The 21,122-nt window shown below is 49.1% G+C and overlaps 2 long non-coding RNA genes across 2 annotated transcripts; one reads left to right on the top strand and one right to left on the bottom strand.

Moving 5' to 3' along the window:
* The first annotated feature begins 1,708 nt into the window (after positions 1 to 1,708).
* Positions 1,709 to 2,888, top strand: LOC140848681 (uncharacterized). Its single transcript, XR_012129781.1, has 3 exons — positions 1,709 to 1,774; positions 2,013 to 2,507; positions 2,755 to 2,888. It is a non-coding gene; the product is annotated as an uncharacterized lncRNA (long non-coding RNA).
* An 8,188-nt stretch (positions 2,889 to 11,076) lies between these two features.
* LOC140848887 (uncharacterized) lies at positions 11,077 to 16,329 on the bottom strand. The gene is made up of 3 exons (XR_012130153.1): positions 16,194 to 16,329; positions 13,246 to 16,080; positions 11,077 to 13,157 (listed from the first exon to the last, which is right to left on the bottom strand). It is a non-coding gene; the product is annotated as an uncharacterized lncRNA (long non-coding RNA).
* Between the last annotated feature and the right edge of the window lie 4,793 nt (positions 16,330 to 21,122).

Raw genomic sequence — 21,122 nt, 5'->3', positions numbered from 1 at the left:
TCTGATGAGGGCAGCAAAATCCAGGAAGATTTCATGAAGCAAGTCATTGAGCAAAGCTTTCAAGGAAAAGTGGGATGTGGATAGGTAAGTGCAGACCACAGTGGTGAGGAACAGAGACCACTTAGTTGTGGGGAACAGCAGGACTTAGTTACTATTCATTCCACAAATCAGATGGATAGACAGATGAGATAGGTGATTAGATAGAAAGAAAGATAGATAAGTGATTAATAAATGGAAAATTGATGTTTTCTATTGATCGGTGGGTAATAGATGATAAATAATTGATAGATAATAGATATATAGAGAGATGGTAAATGATGGGTAGATGATGTTGATCATGATGATGATGATAGATAAACAGGCAGACAGACAGACCATTGCTCCTACTAGGCCAGCTCTGTGCCAGGTACCAGGAATGCAGCGATGGGTTAACATGCTCTCTCCAGCCAGTGAGACAGACAAGCAAGCAATTAATTAAAATTCAGAGTGGTAAGCACTATGCTAGAGAGATGTACAGATCATTGTGGGAGCACAGAGGAGGGGGCTATTCATTCAGCTGGGAAAGGTGATATGGACAATGTGGAAGAGACAGTGTCTCAAAAGAGTGACATTTGAACTAAGTGTCCTGTAGGGTGAATAGAAAAGAAGGTTGCCGATGGGAGTAGATATGGGGAAGAGCATTCCAGGCAGAGGAAATGACCTGAGATGAGGCATGGAGGTGTGGATAAAATATAAAAAAGCCAGGCAGAGAAGGAGAATTCCAGAAACAGACAATAAGGCTGCAAAGACTCGGGAAAGTAAACCTGCCAAGCAGGTCCCTCGTGCAAGGACAACTGCAGAGTCCAGAAACATCCCTCTGAGTTAGATAAGGTAGTCACAGATGCTTTGTAGAAGGCACCTACAGTTTCAAAGGGACATTTCCAAATTGGAAGGGTGAGAGATTGGGGAGGCCACTCAGAGAAATGGGGTAGCTGAGGTGAAGTAATATGGAAAGGAAATGGTGAAGGATGGCTGAATGGATGGACAAACAGATGGATGAAAAATCAGATCTAGTATCTTAACAAATCATCTTCATAAATATTGGGTCAATTAAATAGGTGAATGGGTGTTTGCTGGTAAATGGGTCACATACATGATGAAGGAAGGGAGAGAAGGAAGGAGGAGAGCGAAGGGAAGCTGACTGTGCAGCTGGATGCGGATGAAATGACGGCCCAGGCTGGTGAAGGAGAGGAAGCTGCTGGTCTGGACGGAGATCTAGGGAAAGTGAAAATGGATAGAGAAGATAATTTCTCACCATGAGAGAATACACAGACCCTATTAATAATAGTCATGATAGTGGTGAAAGTTTACCTTTGAAAATAACTCTTCAATTTGCAAAGAATGCCCACATTTTGTTTGTTTGCTTCACTGAAAATTTTCAAAGATGTGAAGCTCAGGTTTGACCCCCTGTAACTATTTCAGCTGGAGGTTGTATGGCCACAGCAACAGGGTTTTCTGAACTGAAATTCTGCACACCCAGCTAATTCTAGCTCTAGGGAACAGAGTAACAACAGAATGGAATATGTGACACAGGTCTTGTTCTGGAGAACCTGGGAGATGGTGGCTGTCAGTGTGGCTCCCATCCACAACCAGTCCAGTGCCAGGAAAGGTCCAACTCACAGGCACCCTTTATGACAGGACATGGGTGGGAGGAGGAAGCAGTGCAGTGAGCAATGAGGGTACATTAACAGACAAGAGGCAGCCCTGGACCAAGGCAACACAGGTCCCAACCCAGGTATGTCTGACATGACCAGAGTTTGGCAGAATGAACTGGGGAGGCTTCCTGGAGGAGGTGACACCTAAGCTTAGGTGAAGGATGGTGCCTTTTACTGAGACAAGGACATCAGAGGAAGAGTAGTGTGGTGGATGGGAGAGGTAGAGGAGGCTGAGCGGCCATGGACCTAGGAAATTATCCCTTCCACTAGGGACCAGTTCATCCCAAAATCATCCTGTCTGTGCTTTTGTTCGTGCAGTTCTTGCCACCTAATGGACCTGCCCCGTCTCCTCCTTGCCGTCCACTCCATCTACCTAAAAATCTTCTCATCCTTGGAGCTTCCTAAGGGTGAGGATGAACCAGTAAGGGGTCACCAGGAACCTCACCCTGGAAAAGCAAACCCACGGCTGGAAGGAGGCAGCCCCACCCACATCATGGCTGCTGCAGGAGCTCGCAAGCCTTTCTGAGCATCTTGGTCCAGCTCAGCCGCCTTCCCCTCTCCCTCTTCTCCAGGCTGCCCATTCAACACACCCCAGCCACCCACACTCCCCAGCTCTTGTTACCCTTGAAAAGGACTCCTGTCTCCTCCATCCAGAAGGTTAGCTGTGCAACCTTACTCAAGTCAGAAACCTCTCTGGGCCTCAGTTTCTTTGCCTGTAAAACAAATTTAATAATCCTAGCCATGCCTTTCCCAGCCCTGCTCTTATGAGAATGAAATGAAATGCAAATTGTCCCTACTGTACATCTGTTAAAGGTAAGCAAGTTTTTAATATTCTAGCAGAAATCAAGAAGACCTAACTACAAAAAGATTTTTCATCTTCTTCTCTTTGTTCATGGTAGTTTTTAATGTTTTTGCAGTGAATAAGAATTACTTAACAAGGTGAGAAAACTGAAGTTTGAAAAAAATAAATTGACTTAAGAATTGAAAAGAGTTTGACATTTTAAAATTATATAGGGGCATTTCCTGTTTTGCTGGTGCTCATGAGGATTCTCTTTCGCAGGTATTATTATTGTGACCACCATCATCATTAACTGTGGATTCTTATCTTCAGCTTATCCAGACTCAGGCGGACTCAGTAACTTGCCCGGGCACATGTAGCCAGTTACTGGCCGAGCAGCCCCCAAATCTTCTGCCTCCACGTTCAGTGCTCTTTACATTACTGAATAAACACACTGTTGTGTGACGTCTTCCCAATGTTGACAGTACTTACATTCAATTTTTAATGATCATGAGTGTCCAACTGCCACATATCTAAATATATGCACAGTGCAATTCAGCTCTCTAGAACTTTTGATTAATGCATCATTCCAAATATCTGAGCTTTTGGATAGCTACACGCTTAAGTATCACCTTTTTAAAAAAAGTTCAACCACTCTTAGAAATTGTTCTCTACAGACATGATACTCCTTCTCTGACTTCTTGATCAGAATAAACAAAAAGTAATTTAACATTTTCTTCATGCCTGAAGGCAGCCTCTAATCCCAACTTGACCTGCTCGGTTGAAACATCTTGTTCCTCTCTTCTCTGACCTCCGTTTTCTCAATAATGACAATAATAGTAACTAACATTTCTTGAGCACTTACCACATGCATTATTCTAAGTATTAACTCATGTACTTGGCCTACCCCTGGGAGGTGGATGTTGTTACTCCTGTTTTACAGACAAAGAAAGGGAGGCCCGGAGAGGTTGAATCACGTGCTCAGGGTCACAGAGCTGGCAGGCTGTGGGGTCAGGATTTGAATCCAGGCAGCATGGTTGTGATGGGACCCGCTACCCCCAGCCCCAGAACATAGGGCCTCATCTTCCAACCTGAAGAGGTGTTTGGTGGGCACAGATGCCCACCCCCAGCACAGCCAAGGCTGCAGAGGGAGCACACACCCCTCTCCAGAAACTCCACCAAGCCCTCCACAGGCCACTCTGGAGACTTCATGGAAATTTTTTTATCCCAGCTCCCAAGTGTTGCCACAGCTTATAAAACTTAAAGATCTTCAGCCCTTCTCCCAGCAGCCCTCTGGCCCTGCCAGTTCTGAACTTTATACCTTCAGCCTTTTTCTGGCTCTTGACAAATGGAAAAAAAATCCTTCAAATTGATGTGTGTGTGTCTGTGTGTCTGCCCATAGACAAAAATGACATTCTTGGCCCTTCCCTCCACTCCCAGTTGCATAACTCTGGAAGACACGAGGGGAGACTCCTGGAGCAACTCCAGGAGATGGCCACAGCCTCCTGTCCACCCACCCCCATCCCTCCATGGGTCACAGAGCAAACCCCTCTGCTGCCCAGCCCTTTCCCCTGCCCTTCTGCAAGGACTACTGCTGTGGCCTGAGACCCAACCTGGAAAATGTAACATTCCTGCCCACCATCCAACCTCATCGTCCACAACTCCCTGGCACAAACCTTTTTTTCCAAACAAACCAGGCTCCTCATTGATCTCAACACATGTTTCATGCTTTCCTACCTCTGTGCCTTTGCCCACACTGCTTCCCCTCCAGGAACATCCTCCCTTCTCCTCTCCCAATATCCAAGTCTACCGCCCTTCCAGGCCATGCTGGACACAGGCACCTGGCTCAGACCTACCTATGTGCTGCAGTGCTAAGTAGACAGAGCTGAATAAGGCAGGTAGGGTCCCTGCTCTCAGAATAGTCACTGAAAAGCAACTCCATGATTGTAAACAGTGAAAAGGTTTCCCTGGCCTACCTCTGCTCATATCCCCTCCAACTGACGCCACTACCATTAGCAGGAGCCTTCTAGTGCATTCTCTCCCTGCCACCACCAGCTCCACTTACAAAGATTCTGTTAGCTCTTTAAGGCCTTCATCCAATGCCCACCTCCTCTAGGGAAGTGTCCAGAATCCCCCTGTCCAGATGCAGCTCCTCCTTGCTCTGAACTTGCACTGTGTGTGTAATCCCTGATCCCCACAGCCCTTGGGCCTCAGTCCCCTTCCACTTTCTCCAGCGTGCCAAACAGACCATGATGTCCTATATGTGCCATGTCATGGCAGGATTCAGAAGCACATCCATGAAGCCTTCTGATGTTGCAGTGTGCAGCTTGTCAAGCCTTAAGTGTCTCAGTGCTAACTGCACAGATCTAGAAATCTGTCCAGAGCAGTGTTATTCTTATGGTTAAAGTCAGATCATTTTTAATTTTTTCTTTTGCTTAAATTATTATCATTAAGTATTATTTTGCTCAAGATTACTATCAAGACATACAAAACACAGTGCAGTGAACAGGCACAGCTTTGGCCAGCAAAAGTCACCTTACCGTTTACTGCCCCCAAAATTGTTCAGGAATTGGAGCAGTGGAAATGTTTCATCAATGACTGTTATTCAAAGATAATTTGATAGGACAAAGTAAACTCAGTGAGGAAAACGCCAGATCAGGGTAAGGCATAGTAAATTGTAAATAAGGCATATTCATTGTAAATTTAAAAGGAGTAAGAAGCTGAATCAAATTTTTTAATTATGACAAGCACTGAGGAGGGAACAGTAACTTAAAAATGTAATGAAAACCCACTCCAAGATGCAATTATGTCTCAAAATGCTTAGAGAAACTATTGAACTTTCCTGAGATATTAGGTCCTCAGGAGAGGTTACTACGTGGCCCTGTTGTAAACAGGACAGATGCGTACATGAGCAGCTGGGAAGTAGGCAAGGCTGCGCAGCTGCATAAAGTGGTGCTATAGCGTTACTGCCAGCCCGCCGCACTCTCCTCTGCTGATTCCAGGAGATCACCACCAGGCAGCTGCAGGGGCATGTGCCCAGGCAGCCATCAGCTCTATCCAGCCAATTGCTTTAGAAGCCACTGTCCCAGGTGGCAGAGCACTTGATCCCACATCAGAAGAGCAGGTCTCATGGTCTGAGGACTCACCTCCCTCAGTCGATATGCCTGGAACACTGTACACCTACATCTACATGCAGAGGGAGCTCAAGACTCATCCAACAGGCCTGCAACCAAAGGTCCCTGTGTCGTGGAGCAGAACGCACCTCTAAAATGGAAGAACGTCCTCCTGCTACTGCCAGTCAAGCACCTGGCCAACACACCAGCACCACTGAATTGAATTGGTGGGTGAATTCAACATACAAAAGCTAATAATTGGAGGAGAAGCAGGACATTTGCAAGAGCAGTAAGAAAGCGGTCCTTCTGGAGAAGGGAAGCTATAGGTTACAGTTATTATTGTTAATTATTATCATGATTATTGACTTAAAAAGGAGGAAAAGAGAGTTTCATCGTGTCCTCACAGAAGAAAGCAAATAGTCTGGGGACCATCAAATGACTTGAGCCATGAGCAAAGGGCTGCTGGGAGCTTGGTCCCTTACATCTCACTAGCAATCTCCTTCCTCCAGTGGAGAAACACTTAACATGGTGCAGGAGGAAGCCAACAGTAAAATAATGCAATTGCAAGACCTAGAAGGATCTTCTGATAACTTTCCACAGAAATGCAGGAAAAGACCCTTGCTTACAATATATAATAATATATCTTCCATGGGTGGTCAGAATACCAGTTCAGGTGCTGCACCAATCTCTTCCAAAATTAGAACAGGATCCTCCTACAAGTAGAGAATAGATGGAGCCAAATCTTGATTAATTGTTGCATCTCAGGGGTTGGTATAGAGGGACTCATTGTACTGGTCTCTCTACTTCTGCATCTGCATATGTTTGAAAATGTTCATAAGAAAAAGTTGTTTAACAAGTACTCTCAAAAATTCAGAGGACTGTTACAGCTACTATCATACTTCTTAAACATTGTTGAAGTCTCTGTGGTTAGGTGGCTGTTGATTACACTATGCTACCTTCTTTGCAGCATATGCAAAATAAAGATTCTTGTGTGATTGCAGAAAAAAGGAGGGGAGGAGTATAGGAGGGAAGGGGAGCAAAGCAGGGGAGACCTCGGCAGAAAAAGCAGGAGCTTTCACAGGAGCTGGACCAATTTCCCACCCCAGCTCTGCCCGCTCTAGCTGTGTGAACCCGGGTAGGTGTGTAGTACTCTCTGCACATCTATTTCTTCTGGAAAATTAGGATGTTGTTTCCCAGAGGCTTGTTGTGAGACTGTAATTAAGTAATAAATGTTGAATACTTGGCACATAGTAGGCACTCAAGAGCTCCTGATTATCACTACTTTATAAACATCTGTACATTTACAAAATAGATACATTCAGGAAATTCTATGCTTTACAAAAGAATTCACCACAGGGTCCCTTTAAGCCCTCAGCCCTGCTAGTGCATTTTAAAGGGGATTGAGTTTGCAGAAACCCATTTACACATGACTTTTCAAGAACACAGCAGCCAAGGCACTAAAGAAGGCAGGCGGTTCTACAGAGAAAGCTCCCTGGGCAGACTCTCTCAGATCCTGTGCAGCAGGATTCTCTGAAAGACTGAAGACTAAAAACATCTTCTCTGAAAACCCACAAAGACCCACTGGCTGCCCTCTTGAAAGCCTTTTTTCCATGCGTATTTGGAAGGGCTGTGGTATCTCCAGCTACAGGTCCAGGCTTCTGAAGACAATAGCAATAGGCTAACAACATAAGCTAACATTTATGGGAGCTTCTTACATGAGAGGCACTGTGTTAATTCCCATGCATTACCCTGCATAAGGCAATAAAAGCTAATGTCTGTATAACCATAACAGGGGTTTAAGATGAAAGCAGTTCCTATAAATAAATCCTCACAAAGATCTCACAAGGTATTTATGATCTCTGTTGGCCAGGGGTCTTTTTCATACAGAGAAATTGAGGCACAGAGCAGGTAAGTCATTTGTCCAAGGTTACCCAGCTGTAGATGATGGATTATGAACCAGTCTAGCTCTGAAGCCCACCCACATGACAGACCCACTGCTCCTTGCCCCAAACCCCTCCCCAAAAGCACTCAATCCAGCAGCCAGGACTGTAGGGCACAGGGTCCCTGCAGGACACACTGCTGCTCCCTCTGCCCCCTCCCCAGTTCACTTAGCCCTCCACAAGCTGTTGTCAATTGCACTGAAGTATTTACAGCAACCAGAGACCGCTGACACCTCTGTCCACATGGGCTATAATTTGATGCTCAAGCTGTTAACCAGCCGCTTTCCAGCACTGAGCTCTTCATACATGAGTGTCTCTCCCAAGAGCCAGGCTTGCTGCCTCTCGGCTATTCCTGATGCTTGCACACCTCTCCTGCTGGCCCCAAGTGTGCACACATGTGTACACATGCCAAATGCACCATCACACACAGACTCCTCACACACACAATTACCATCACAAAACGATCAGAGGTCACTGTTCAGGACACACCCACCAACACATGATATGTCGTCACAGACTCCCCATCCACCCAGTCCACACACCTCTTGTCACCAATACACAAGGCAGTACAAAGAGAATGGCTGAGCATATTCTGTGTAAAGCAGAATGCACACATGACTGGCTGCCAGTAACGTCCATCCCATACATAGTTCCATTTAATATGCTCTTCCCACATAATTATTTATGGGAAAATTAGCCACACACTCAACTCTGCATTAGTGAAATCAGAAAAATATTTATTTTTCACTTACTTGTGCTCAATGCAGCTATCACTTAGATGATATTGTTTAATCTGATCATTGTTTAATTTCAGCAGTGGGCGTGTAGGGAGTTCATTGTGCTATTCTCTCTCCTTTGACTTGTGTTTGAAAATGTTCATCCTGGTGTGTATACCTAAACCCCTGACTCCACATCTGTGTGCTGGGCCTGTGTGTGTTGCAGAGTGTCATGGGGGGGTGAGGGGTGCACATATGCTCACACTGGCACGTCTGCCTCTGTGTGTCTGTTTGTACAGAGCAGACCTAACACTTTGGCTCTGCTGCTGGCCTTCCCCAGGGAGTCTTTGCAGAGTAAGGCTGCCCTCTGCATAACTATCCAAGAGCAAACACATTGGAAACCAGATCCCCAGCCACCCCTCTGTTAATGTAGCAGTGGGGGGTGGGGGGTTAGTGGTTCTGAAAGAGGCAGGAGAGCAGGGGATAAGGGAGGGGAATGAGAGGGGGTGAGGGCCATGAGGGCAGGAGAGTAAACTCGGGCCCATCGACCCAGAAGAGAGCAGAATCAGAACATGTGCTCATCCGCATCAAGGAGGTGGCTGGGCACAGTGGAAGCTGACCACTGAGGGTCTGAGGACACAGGTGTCCAGCCCCCGGGGCCCTCTGGGGTCACCAGGTCTGTGAGGAGAGGGATTAGCCTCAGCCCCTTCCTGGAGGTGCTGAGGAAGGGGCACCTAGCAGGCTCCATGGGGTAGAGGCAACAGCGTGAGCCTGAGCTGAGGAGCCCAGCAGAGCTGCCCTCTTATGGAGGTCTGGGCCCATTGGGCCAGGCAGCTCAGACTGGGCACAGAGATGGGCCAGAAAGATAAAGGGGAAGGAGAAATGGGGATGAATGGGAAGGGAGAAACAATGTCTAAGAAGGATGAATGAGAAGCCTGAGGCCCAAAGGAGACCCAGGGTGGCCCCAAGAGGCAGCAACAGGAACTCTTGGCAGGAGAAGATGCAGGCACACAGGACTAGGGCCTCCTGCGGCCTCAGCAAGCCACTGATGAAAAGTGGGTCCTGCCCTATGCGAATCTAAGCTGCTGCGAGTCTTCAGGGAAACCTCCCTGGGGCTTAGGATGCGCAGAGCAGGCGCAGAGGTGCCATATCTCCCTCAGCTGACCCTGCAAGACTGACAGGAGGCCCAGGGGGAGCAGGAAGCTGGTGAGAGAGAAGAAAAGAAGAACCGTAGAGTGGGGGTGAAAGACCGCATGGACCCACAGAGTCAGAAGATCAGAGTTAAGTCCTAATGCTGCGATTTACAGTGCAACCCTGCAGCAGCCATGGGCCTGCCCAAGTCTCAGCCAGAAAAGAGTGGCTACAAATGCCCATCTCAAGACCCTGTGAGGACCAAATAAGACCCTGGGTGTGGAAATGCTTTCTAGGTAGGTCTGTAAGCCTCCTCATTGACGGAGGGGAAAAGTCATGAGACACAGCACAAAGGTGACAGTGAGCAGCCACCCGCCAACACTGAGATTTTAGCATTAATACTTACATACACTTACTGGTCCCATCTTATCCCCCAAAGGATTTGAGTTGGCTGAGAGGGAAAATTCACTGACAAACCAGCTGAAGGGCAACTGGATGGACAAAGGAATAGAGACAGAGGCAACAGCAGGCAGGAGACCCCCAGGGAAAGAAGGTCACTCATTTAGACACTCAACTCAACATTTATTTAGTAAGCAGCTACTACATTTGGTTGCACATGACTCTATCCAGGCACAGAAGTCTGGCAAATGTTAGTTTATTCCTCTCCTTATGCCTTTTGACCCTGCACACACAGTGAGACAGTATTTCCCAGGCTCCTTTGCAGTTAGGGACTGGGTTCTAGCCAAGGAAAGTGGTCAGAAGTGATATCGCCACCTGCAGACCTGGCCCACCTGCAAAGCTCCCCCAGAATCCTCCATTCTCTATTCTCCTTTTTTAAGTTTAGAAGATCTAATGGAGATGCAAGGGCCCTAGAACTGGGATCCACAACCCCCCAGGGGTCAATGAGCAAATTTGTTGTGTGGGAGCTCCATATATTTGTATGGGGAAAATATTCTTTAATTTAACAAACCACTAAACTAAAATTCAGCATTTTATTTAATTTTGAAGAAAGGCAACAGACCATGGTAGTATTCCCCCACACCTTTAGTTTTGCCATCCATTAGAAATCACAGGTATTTTTCTATATTAGGTTGTTGCAGAAATATCAAAAGGTCACTTATGCTAAGAATGTTTTGAAATTGCACTGTTAATCCCGTTGCTGTATTTTTATTTAACTTGATATTATAATATCAATTTTTTATTCTATTGTTTTATCAGATCTACTACTATATCACAAAATTTTTTAATGTTTTGATACTTGAATTTCAACATAATTAGCTCCCTTTATAGTCCTGTGAAGTGGATTTTGTGAAAAATTTTTATTCATAAGTCCATAGGCTTCACTAATCTGCTGAAAGCAGTCCCTGGCACAAAAACTGGAGAATGATGGAGCCCCTAGATGGAAAGCCCTGGGTGTCTGAATGACTGTGGGGAACAGAGTACCCCCACTCTCTCCTACCACCACTGATCCAACATTTGGATTACGAGTTGGATGAAAAATAATCTTTAACCAGTAAGACTTTAAGGACCATTTATAATACACAGGGGAGTCCTTGTGACTACAGGAAGAGTACAGGGTAGACCTCTCAGTTTAAGTTCACTTTGGACTCATTCTTAGTCTCCTAAATGTCCTCGCTCATAAAGGACGGAATGCTCCAGATGCAATCCCCTTACACCCAATTCTTCCAAACCTTCAAGGCCCAGCTCAAATGCCACTTCCCCCAGGAAGCCCCCTCTACCCCGACCCCTATCACAGAACATATTGCCCCTGACCTGAAGCACCAAGAGACAGCAACATCAGACTGGGCTTCCCCAGGAGTAAGATTGGATAAAGTCCCCTCTTATCCCCTGCCTACAGTGAGCCTAGTCCAGGGATGCCCAGCCATAGCAGGGTCAGTAAATGTTTGCTGCATGGGAGGCAGGTGGTGGTCAGGGAACTGCCTGCTTAATTCATCTCTATTCCCTCACAGCCTGGTCCAGGTCCACACAGGATATACATGTTTAAGGAAAATGGATGAGGGGGACCAGGGATAGTGCTTTGCCATATTAGGGCTTCAAGAGCCCTTATCTGAGATTATTTCTACCCAATCTGGATTTCCAACCAATGTATTTTGTCCTCTAGGTTTCTGTAGTTTGGATAGCTAGATGAGACTAGAAGTCATGAAGGAGTTAAAAACAGGATGCGCTCTCCAACCCCCCTGAACTATACCTCCTGTAGGTCCCAGCTCTATCAGCCTCTTTGTCCCATACCCTCATCCTTTCCCACCTCATCCCGCCCCCAACATGCACTTGGAGCCTCTCCCCTTGGGCAGCTCTAGGGGCCCAGGACTGCCCCATGGACAGCCACTGTCCCATGGGAGAGTGGGAATGGTGGGTGGTGGCTCTCCGGCCGCCTCCTTTGGAGGGTGGCTGCTAGCCCAAGCTCCTTTTGGCATGGGGATGAGCATGCCTTCCTCTCTCCCTTCAGGTAGTCTGGCCACACTGGGGCTCAAGGGCCCCCAGTCCTGGATTGTGCTGTGCCCCAAACCCCCACCCCCATACCCACCATACCAAGCTAAACTTCTGAGTAACTTTAACACCATTTATCTTAGGGCAAATGTGACAGTGTTGGAGCTCTTCCATACATTTAGTTGATTCATTCACTCATGTGCCAGGTCTTATGCTCTATTATGGGGTCAGAGTGATACATTGAATTTAACTGCTCTCAAGGAGCTCCAGGTCTGTTCAGGGAGATGGAGCAGTAAGCAGAAAATAAAACAGTAAGTTCTTCAAAAGCACCAAAGGTTACAGGAGCCCCAAGGACAGGATCTAACTCCATGCTTGGGGGAGAGGAAGCAGAGGGGAAAGAAGGCTTCCTGTGGGAGGTCACAACTGAGCTGGGAGTGAACCCAGTAGAAAGGGGAAGAAGGAACAATGAGATGCATAAACCATAGAATCATTGGCTCTTGTGCTCATCAAAGGTAGCTTCATGGACTCCTAGAATCATTCTTTTAACAAACAACTATTTTTCGTGCCAGATGCCATACTGGGTAAAGATATCTCAGAACTGAAGAGATCACATATCCCAAAGCCAGCCTGGCTTCCATACCCTACCCTTGAGGGGTAGACTGCCTCCTCCAATTCCAAGGACCTGGGGAGAGGAAAGGGGTCTGAAGATGCCCTGGCTGTCAAAATGAAGAGTGAATCCCTGCTCATTGTCCTCAAGGAGCTCTCTAGGATGGACAGTGGCACACCAGGAGGGATCCTGGCTCCCTGCAGCTGCAGTGACAAGTAATCCCGATGGTCAGAGCTCTGTGAGCTGCAGGCAGAGCCAGACAGTATGCAATGCTGCGTGATGGCTGCTCTCCCAACAGGCGCCAGCCTACCAGAGTCAAGGAGTGATTCACCTCCTAAAGTACAGCCCCCAGCTATTCTCTCTCGGTGCCCTGAGGGGTTCTGACTTTAGAGCCCATGGTACAGTTGAAATTAAATATGCATTTGTGTGTTTCTTCCCCTCCTCCACAAGACTGTCAACACCCTGAAGCCAGGAACAACATCATTTTTGTCCACCACCACGTCCTCAGTGCAAGGCAGAGCCAGGCACAAAGCAGATAATAAAAGACTTGTTGAAATGAATTGTGAGTCATGAGGGGACACAGGAACTCCAGCAGATGAGGGGCAGCCTGATGACGAGCTCACTTCACCTCACAGAGAGGGTCACTGGGCCCCGGAAGAGGTTGGAGTTGCCCCAAGACAGAGCTGCCAGTGTATTGGGGGTTGGTGGGGCAGTACAGGAACGGCTGTTTCTGGGGTGGGAACACAAACACAGGAAGGCACTCATAGCCATGGCCCCAAAGATGTCACAGCCTCCCTTTAGGAACCCTCTCTCCCCACCTCAGCCACGTTCTTGGTGGTGTAAACTCCTTGTCCAGAGCTGCAGAGCTGCTTTCTCTTCAAACGAAAGTCCTAGAACTAGCCTAAAAGGCCAGAGGGGAGAAGAATGGAGCAGCGACCAGTGTAGGGATGGGGCGCCCTGCTTCGGTGCCAGAGCTGGGGACCTACCACAGGCCTGGACAGCCTCAACACCTCATCTATGCAGGTAAACCTGGAGAGAGAGAGCACAGAACCCGGTTAGCCCAAGCTCATCCTGTTAGCACGCGATCTGCCCAGGTCAGTTTAGGGTCATTCCGGTTAGCACAGGTTCAGGCCCGCTTAGCGCTGGGTCGCCAGGTGTAGCTCAGGGTCGTCCTTTTTGGTGATAGATCGACCCGCTTTGGAGAGACAGCGCACTGGTTTGCAGCCAGCCTCCAACGGAGGCTCAGACCCCGGGGAGATGGGGCGGGGTCACCTCGGGAGGCGCTGGGTAAGCTCCGGGTACTTTGGGGCCGGCTGCGCCCCCAGGCGGCTGAGCCCCGCGGACTGTCGGGATCCATGCCAGCAGACCCTCTCTTCTCACAAAGGGTAAGCAGGGAGCCTCACGGACTCAGGTCCCTGGCCTCTCCCCTCAGGAATTGCTTCTGCTTCCAAATATTCTTTGCACGCATGTTTGGGTTCTTTCTGCTCACAGAATGCAATTGGGTGGGCTAGCACGTCCAGACAATCCTAGATGCAGGCAGAGATGAGACAAGTCTTCGGGAAACTCCAGGGAAAGCCGCACAGAGCCCAGCCCTTCCCCTCCGGCTGCTCCCCATTCCCCTGGGTCTCTGTCTGTGGACACCCCCCTGCCTGCAGATACCCACTCTGCAGACTTATACAAGTTTGGACTGGGTACACTGGGGAAGGAAGCAGAGCCACAGCTCCTTCCCCACTTCGACTTGTTCTCCCCACACCACTGACCACTGCCCGCAGTTTCCAGTTCTCTCTGAAGTACCCTGCCTCTCTCACCTCCCGCTAAACACTCCCCAGGGCCTCCAGAAAGGTGGGGTGTGGTCAGTGTGAACAGAGACAAGAGTAAAAGGGAGTTGGGTGGAAGCTCACATTTTGGCACTGTGATGCCACCCTATCCCTGTGCAGCAGTAGAGACACGGTGGCCAGGACTAAGAGCTTCACACTCACCCACATTCCCTATCCTCCACAAAGGAGACAGATTCATGCAGAACAGAGGGACCAAGGCATTCACGGAGACCTGGCCACCCCTCTGTGGCCCTGCCAGTGGAAGAAAAATCCCAGGGTCTGAGGGGGAAGCCTTGAGGCAACCACCTGGGCTGTGTCTGCAGAGTCCCAGCACAGCCTATGCCAAGCCAGCACTGCTCCATCCTGAACTCTGACACGTAAGCCAACAGACTCGAAAGCAGGGTGGATGGAATGCTGCTACTCCTTAGAGAAAGAGGAAATTTACTCACAAACTTTAACCATTCCCCCCACCCCTTTCTCACAGCCAAGCTGGTACTCAGCCTCCTGATCTACCTGGGGCTGGGCAAAGGGGTGGCTACCTTCCCCAGCACAGGAACTCTGAGTAGGTGGAGCACAAGATGCTCTTGCTCACGGCGCTCCTCCTGACTACTACCAGCACCTTGGTCACCTGAGGGAGACCTATTTAGTGCCCTGATTTATTAAGATAATTACCTTCTCTCCCACCACCTTGATCTCAACTTGGCTCCCATCCTGCGTGATGGAAGGATTCAGACTCATCTAAAGCCCAATGATTGAGATTTCCCTAGAGTACAAGGAGAGATGTTTTTAAGTTCCCTCAGGGTATCTAGCCAAATGCTGTAACTATTGATGCTGGGGCATAGAGGCTGCACTCTCCAACTTTACATCTGGCATCCTGCTGAGCAATTTTGGACAAGCTCCACCCTCACCCCTCCTCCAGACCTGTTTCCCCATCCAATGTTAGCCTTGGAAAGTTTGCAGGCTCCAGTGTTACTGGCTCTACAAACTGCACCCACCCCCTCACTGAAGGAGGATAGGTTTCCTGGGGATAGAAGGGAAGGCTTCAGAACCCTTAGGACTGCGACCACATCCCTCATGCACACTGGATGGGAGGAAGCTCACAGAATCTTGCATAAGAGCAGATCAGAGGCCAGACAACTGGCTACTATGGAACAACCTAGATCCATCCTGACCCTAAGGCGAAAGGGGCTGGACACCAGCAGGAAAGGAAGGAAGCAGGAGTTGGGAGGAGGCCAGCCTGTCCCACTGCTGGTTAAGTTACTGTACCCGACATCACCTTTACTGTATGTTCCTAGCTTTGCCTGCAGTGGGAAAGGAAGTAGGGAGAAGGTGGACAGATCCCAGTCTTTGCTAGAATAAGGGAAGAGGCTCAGACCTTAGGCCTCCTCCTCCCCCCCGCAGAGATCCATTCCTAACTTTTCTACCTTAATCCTCTGTACCCACATCCCTCTAGCATCTGCCCCAGCCATCCATGTAGTGGGACCATACTTCCAGACATACACTGATGGAGTCTGTGTATTAGCACACACACTCACAAATATTCACCCCCCAAGTCCACACACACTGACACAGCCAGTCCCCTCTCACACACAAATATATACACAGTCAACTCAAACACCCAAAAAGCACATAAATACTTATGGGCTGGATACCTGGGGCCATCAACATAGAGTGGAAATCTACTACCCTTAACCCTTAAAACACCAAATTTCTTTTACCTCAAACATGGTGATAAGCACTTGTTTTTTGCCTTTCCTTCGGTTCTCAACTACCGGAGTTAGAGTGCTTGTTATGACACTAGGCAGAGGTTCATTGCTTGTGTCTCCAGTACAAGGCCTAGCACACAGTAGGGGAGCAATAAATATTTGCAGAAGAAAGCATGGCGACAGAGGAAAGATATCTATCTCCAAAGTTGGAGGCAAATTAGCTCGCCTGTGTTTGATCCTTACCAGGTAACTCTTGAAACAGGAAAACTGTTCTTGGACACAGCCTGAGCCCTGATGCTGGCCTCACAGTCTTCAGATGCTCAAGAGGGACAGAGGAAGCGAGATGAGGTGTGCAGATCAAAGGCCAGAGGTGCTGCCTGGGGCGCCTCAACCCTGAAGCAGCCTCGCAGTCCATCAGCCCTGGCATTGCCAAATGGAAGACCCAGGGATTTGCCAACAGACACTGGCAAAGGTCCTTGATCTTCCAGCCTGCCTGGGGCTCCACAAAGCGTAGCTGGCTGGACATCAGCAGTTGGGCACAGAGCCGGCCCACCAGCGTCTCTGGCCTCAGGATCCAGCACCTTGTACCAGGAGTCCACATCCTTGGATCCACTCCCCAGCTCCCCAACTGATCCTCTGTGCTATCTCGGCCTGGCACCTTCATTCCCAAAGCAGAAAGTGGAGCTACACGGTCCTCAGGACCCTCTACACTACTGCCATTTGGGCCTGAGACTAATTTAAGCGATAACCTCACCAGCTGCCCTCTGACGGGGGTGACTCGTGGGGAAGCGAGAACTAGCCCCAAAAGATTAGGACATTTGCGTGGAAATCGCCGTTGAGACGCGAACCCACAGGCTCTGGAAAAGAGGCGGCCCAAGGGAAAACTCGCACCAGAATGGGGGTGGGGAGGTGGTCCAGCCAGACCCCGCACATCTGCATCTGAATTGGACGCTGCATCCAAGTCACGGAGTCCTACCAGCACCGACACCTGCTGGGGAAGGGTACGCAAATCAACGGCCCCCTAATTGGTGGCGAATTAACTTGGACAATAAGCCCCACTCCTGTACCCTCACCGCCCCCCCACCACACCACACACACACAGTTTGGCAGTGTCCACACAAACCACTTGAAACATGCTTTTCAGGGCCGCGGTGAATTTTAGGAATCGAGGGAACCGATTTAAATGCTTTGTTCCCCCAATACTTCGTCCTTTCCAGTCCTGAGATCCGTGCAACCGCGATTCCAAAGATACTTCTGCCTGCGTAGACTGAAAAGCCCTGGAGGTAAGACCAGCCTGAGGCGATTTTCCAACGTTGCGGAGATGAGTGCGCGGGACCCCAGCTGCGGCAGTTAAGCGCATCACCGCAGCCACGTATGCCAGGTCTGGTGAGCGCCCCTCGGGAGCCGCGCATCTCCAAATAGCTGCACAGGGGCAGGAACAGGGTGAAGACCGGGACCCTGTCGACCTCCTCCACGAGAAAGAAATTACGATTTGTAGGCTGGCGCGGCTTAGAGGGCACCTGGTGCGGACCCCTCTGCCACAGGGAGAAAAGCGAAGGCGCAGCCAGCGAGCGACTTGCCCTCGGAGTCCGTTTGGAGCGAAGAGAGAGCGCTCGCAGAGACTCAGGACTCAGCTGGGGGCGAGGGTTGAAACCACCCCGAGGGTGTCGGCACCCAGTCCAGCTCGGGGACGCCGGCGGGAGGAGACCGCCTTTCTTCCGCGGGAGTCCGAAACCCCCGGGCCTCCGAAGCCGCCGCAGCCTCCGGTCCCGCGGCGGCTCCGGTCGACAGGAAGCGGTGCCCGCTCTGCCCCGCGCCGCGCCCACTAGCTCGCGGAAAAATTCGTTCCCGAAACCAGAGCTGGCACCTCTGTCCTCCCTGCAGCTTTCTATGTAGGCACTTATCTATGCCGACCCTAAACAGAATAATTCCACTACAAAAGTCCAATTAACTTTTGTTTTGCTCTCAAATACCATGATAAAAGAAAAGCTTAGAAGGCTGAGTCATCCTGTATGACCTCTGCCCACCTTTACTTCTCTTTCACCGTTTCTCCAGAAATCTCAGGACGCCAACCCCAAGGACAAATGTGAGCTAGGGTTACACGCTAGGTCCTGCCAGGTCCTCTTGCACACATCCTGCTAGGTCCTCCTGCACGCATCTCCAGGCTCCAGTCTAGGCAACCTTTTGAACCTCATATCGGAATAATTTAGGCGCAAACCCAAACTCGCCTCTCTTCTCTTTGGCGGGATGCACAGAGTTTGAATTAAAACTCCGAATCCGGTCCGTAAAGACACTACGCGAGCTGCTTCCTCCCACCGCTCGAAATTATACGAGGCACGCTCCACACTCAAAAATCTTTTCTCCCTTTCTTTTGCAGGGTCCCTCGTTTAAACAGCGTCGGCGCCTTTATTCGCCTGACCCTATGCGGAGGAAAACCCGCCTGATCGGTCATTGTCTGGTCCGCGACCGCCCCCACCGCCGCCCCAATCAGTGTCACAAAACGCCCCTTTCAACAGATTCCAAACCCTCTTCACCCGGGCTCACCGAGCCTTCAACTTCATTAAGTGCGCGCTACGGCGGCGCTGGAGGAGGCGAAGTTTAAATAAACCGGAGCGGAGAGGGAGGCGGGGTGGGCCTGGGGAGGGTTGCTAGTTGAAGGGAAGAGAGAAGTGTTTTTGAAAAGGGGAAAAAAGTCATCAGGGGGAAAGCGCTTTGTAACCACGAAGACGCGCCCGCTGCGGCGAGAACAAATTGGATATGGAGGGGAAGTGTCCGCCCCCACCTCAACGCCCGCTCCTGGGTGGTCCGGGGAGCCCCAGGAGAGAGAAAGATGGGGCGGAATTGGCGGTGAAAAGAATTAACCACTTTAATTGGGCTGCAAGAGAGAAGTGGGGAGAGGTTCGCCGAGGTGCCTCCATCACCCAAACTAAATACCCTTTTAATAAACTGAAATAAAATGTCTGCGCTGAGCGTTGGCTGAAAGACCTATGTCAAATTTTGGGAAGCAAGGCCGTTCTCAGCCATAGAAAGTAAATTTGCAAGATGGGAGAAATTCTGTCCGGAAAGACCCCCTCCCCGTCCTTGTGGCCTCCGGCCTACCCGGCGCCGGATGAAAAGGAATAAAATTGAACGAAATTGAACGAAATGAAGCAAAATTGACCAGTGAAATTCGCCAATTTTCTTCCCTTTAAACTGCCTGCTCTCAGCAACACTCTGAACCCTAGTCCGATTTCTTAGCATTTTTTTTCTCACCTTGAGAGACGAAGGTGTGCCCTGGATATTTTCTTATTATTGTCACCGATTGTTGGGCCCTGCGGGGGCAGAGGCTCAGCTGTCTCCACCTGGCCAGGGAACCCACCGGTGCCTCTCCAGAAGGGATGACTTATTTTTACTCCCAGGAGGCTGTCCACGCAAGTAAGCCGCCTTACTCTGAACACCCAACCTATGCACCCACAGTGTGGGAGGGAGCCACTTACAGAGGCCCTCTGGTCTGGGAAGAAAAGCCAGAGGGCTCTGCAGAACAGATCTGCAATTCTTTTACCCTTCTCTTTGCCCCTCCCTGCAGTCCTGGTCCCAGGTGGGTTCTTGCCAGCTCCTAATTACCACACAACCTAAAGGTGTCCCCAGTTCCAAACACCCTCCCTTCTCCCCTGCCTTCAGCAGAGCAAATCTCACAATTCTTTTTCTGGTATTTTTCAAGGCTAGTTGGGCATCAGTGGCTTCTTTCTGGCCCCCAGTCCTCATCCATAATTACATCTGGCCTAGATCTGGCCTTCTTGACCCACAAGGAAACTGGGGTCTGGGGCACCAAGTTCCTTAGAAGCCCCCAGGAGGCATGCATTTCACTCTTCCCCAACCTTATTTCTGCCTTTTCCTGTTCCAGACATAGACACCAATACACTCTGATAAATTCACACAAATGCACGCATATGCACACACACTTTCACAAAGACACAGTAGAGAATCCAGAAGGATCTGCTTCCTCTCCAGCGAGTAGCACTTATAGAAGTATCTTACCTATCTACTCACCAAGAGATACTAATTCTAGCTGACTTAATTTTCTCCCTTCTAGAGAGGAAAAGCCAACTGACAAATCTTTTATTTGACGCTCAAACCTAGTATCTAGGAATGACATATTCATGGTAAATAAGATCACATAAGCTACAGAGTGCTTTATTGAGGGCAGATACGCACAGTCATGTTAAACCTTCCTTAAGTGAAAAGAAATTAAACCAAGCTCAGAATCAAAAGTCAACTAGCAGCCAGAAACCATTTCCCTCTTTTTATCATTGAATCTAACCTTACTTCTCCTGGACTATTTGATAAAATTGTGGGAAGGTGGCCCACTGCATTCAATTGCTTTTCTACTCCCAGTCTCTCAACAAGATGAAAGAGAGGGACCTTACCTCTGGCAGAGGGGCTGTAAATATCATATGCATCTCAAACCTTGTCTTTCCTCTACCAGGGAAGGAGCTAAGAGACTTAGGAGTCCCAACCACACTTCCTCAGCCCTGGCTAGTTCTTCCCACCCTGATTCTGATACTGACGCTCTTCCTACAGGACACTGTTCCCTTCCTCCTGCTTCTTTCCTACTAGGCTAATGCCTGGGAACCTGGCTAAAGAAGCTAATATGGCTTCTCCCTGCCAGTCCTTCTCAAGTTCTCTACGTCTGGCTCTCTGACCCTGTCTCCTTCCTTCTCTGTCACTTGTCTCCCAACATTCGCCCTCAACATTTGTCTATTTCCTGTGAAGGTTGAACTGCCGCTTTTTGCACCTCTGTATTTCTCCTTTCTCTCCTATGATCTCAATTGAATGTACAGAGAAAAGAGCTAAGGAACCATCTTTGTTTCATCCAAAGCATCACCTCTCACCCAACACATTTGCAAGTCCAGCCACTGTGAGTCCCAGGCTTGAGCATGCAAGACTCCAGCCAACCCAGTGGCTTTGCATTCAGGCAATAGGTTCTGGCTATGAGCATGACTCAAAGGTTGCGGAGGTTTACCTGAACAGAATAGCACGACACTGACTCTCCTTTAGCTCATAATGTACCTCTGGAAGAGAGAGGGGGTTCACAGTCCCCAATTCAAGTCTTTCACTCTGACTGTTCCATCTGCCAAGGGGCAAATGGTGGGGTGCGGACAGGCAAATGCAAAGACCCTACAGTGGCAAAAA

Source organism: Manis javanica, chromosome 4 (genome assembly GCF_040802235.1).
Source record: "Manis javanica isolate MJ-LG chromosome 4, MJ_LKY, whole genome shotgun sequence".
Lineage (NCBI taxonomy): Eukaryota > Metazoa > Chordata > Mammalia > Pholidota > Manidae > Manis > Manis javanica.
The sequence above is the reverse complement of the archived record's forward strand: the minus strand, read 5'-3'. Positions and strand labels throughout refer to the sequence as shown.